Source organism: Gymnoscopelus braueri (assembly GCF_963280865.1).
Source record: "Gymnoscopelus braueri genome assembly, chromosome: 21".
Lineage (NCBI taxonomy): Eukaryota > Metazoa > Chordata > Actinopteri > Myctophiformes > Myctophidae > Gymnoscopelus > Gymnoscopelus braueri.
Window position 1 is genome coordinate 2,289,082 of NC_137623.1, and position 1,024 is coordinate 2,290,105.

The window sequence follows — 1,024 nt, forward strand, 5'->3', positions numbered from 1 at the left end:
GATTATTATTACAAAATCACTTCAGACCTATACCTGTGAATATATACTGCAATTTGAAAATAGCAGATCTACAAGCTCACAACTTGCAGTTGCAACAGTTGTGAGCTTTTAGATCTGCTATTTTCAAAGGACTGTCATACATTTGAAAACTTGTGAAATGGGACATTCTGCAAACAAACAAATTAAAGAAACATTAATGGACACAACACTGATGACAGAGCTGTCAAACATGTCTATGAAGCTATCTATGAAATCTATAGACCTATAGATTCATTAATTTATTATTAGTTTATTAAGGAAATAAAATCTATTGTAAAGTCTGGACAAAACCTCCTTCAATTGAATGGAGTGTAATTGCTACTGCAGCCTGTAGGAGGTGAAACACAGACACACAGACACACACACACACACACACACACACACACACACACACACACACACACACACACACACACACACACACACACACACACACACACACACACACACACAATTCAATTCAATTCAATTCAAAGGGCTTTATTGGCATGAGAAAACATACGTTTACATTGCCAAAGCAGAAAGCACAATACAACAATACAGCAATACAATCAAAACAAAAAATATGTACATTTGAAAGTCAGAATCTTCAATAGATCAATTACTATGTACTGTACCAAGATCACTAGGTGCAGGTATAGTGCAGGAATATACACAATGATTAGTCTTTAGGGTGGTTGTGTTCCGTTTGATATCCTTCTCCTATCACAGCAACTCACGAATCTTGCTGCTGTGTTTGCACATTGTTGTACTTCGCCCAGCAGATATGGGAGTTTTTTGTCATTGGTCATGTTTTCAAAATCTCCTTGTGTGGTTGTAATCTGTGGGACGTATGTGTCTCTGATGTCTTGGTACAATGGACAGACGGTTAGGAAGTGTACCTCGGTTTCCACTTCATTTTGTGTGCAGTGGGTGCATAGTCTGTCTTCTCTCGGGATACAGGTCTGCCTGTATCGACCTTTCTCGATCGCAAGACTGTGCTCAC